The 782-nt window shown below is 40.4% G+C and overlaps 1 long non-coding RNA gene across 1 annotated transcript; it reads right to left on the reverse strand.

The window, feature by feature from the left end:
• Positions 1–6: 6 nt before the first annotated feature.
• On the reverse strand, positions 7–782 carry LOC111649998 (uncharacterized). The gene is made up of 3 exons (XR_002760368.1): positions 729–782; positions 548–612; positions 7–127 (listed from the first exon to the last, which is right to left on the reverse strand). It is a non-coding gene; the product is annotated as an uncharacterized LOC111649998 (long non-coding RNA).

Below are 782 nucleotides of genomic sequence, written 5' to 3' on the forward strand. Positions count from 1 at the left end.
GCTCCACCTGCAGCCTGGTTGGAGCACCTGGAGGCGGCTGGAGATTTGGAGCCAACGAGTGTTGAGCGTACGAGTCACAGTGTCTCTGCTGCCGTCCATAGTCTCTGTTCTGACAGGTGGTGAGCACCTGTGGGTTAAACACATAATATTACTCAATCACATGTGCCTGACACTGTTAAAAAAGTATGTTTCCATATTTCTTTGTCCAATCTAAAGTTGCTGCTTTCCCACAGTTCGATAAGACCGTGTAATATTGAAATTGCACGAAATTGACATACAATCTCTGCTTGTATATAATCTTTCTACAGATGGATTTATCCCTGAATAATATCTGAATGTCACTACAAAATGGCGACTCAAGAAATAAACCCTCATTCTGATGGGCTGACACTAAAGCCTGAGGGTTATCATTTAGGTTTGCGATCATTTAAACATTTTCTCAAACACCAATATTATCTTATCTCATTGCTAAATCCTGGATGTGGCGTCCTGTTGTCTGCATTTAGAAAATTTAAAAAGTGTATGTATGCATGCAGTAAACACTTACCTGTCTCTCATGGTCTGCATGTAGGAAAAACCCCTGACCAGAGTCTTTGAAGTTGCACTGACTAACTGTTGAAAAACCCAGAATTGACAATTTTCAATGGAAAATCTAAATCATGTTACACAGAAAAAAGTACAATAAAAACACAATTATTATTCCCCCACAGTGAGACAAGTGCCCTGACCTTTTTCTTTGGTGTAGGCAGGGGGACTTGGCTGAGATAGAGCTGGATGATTTT

The sequence above is a fragment of the Seriola lalandi genome, unplaced genomic scaffold (genome assembly GCF_002814215.2).
Source record: "Seriola lalandi dorsalis isolate HSWRI2012SDOR001 ecotype SW California unplaced genomic scaffold, Sedor1 jcf7180001965819, whole genome shotgun sequence".
In the NCBI taxonomy this organism is placed as follows: domain Eukaryota; kingdom Metazoa; phylum Chordata; class Actinopteri; order Carangiformes; family Carangidae; genus Seriola; species Seriola lalandi.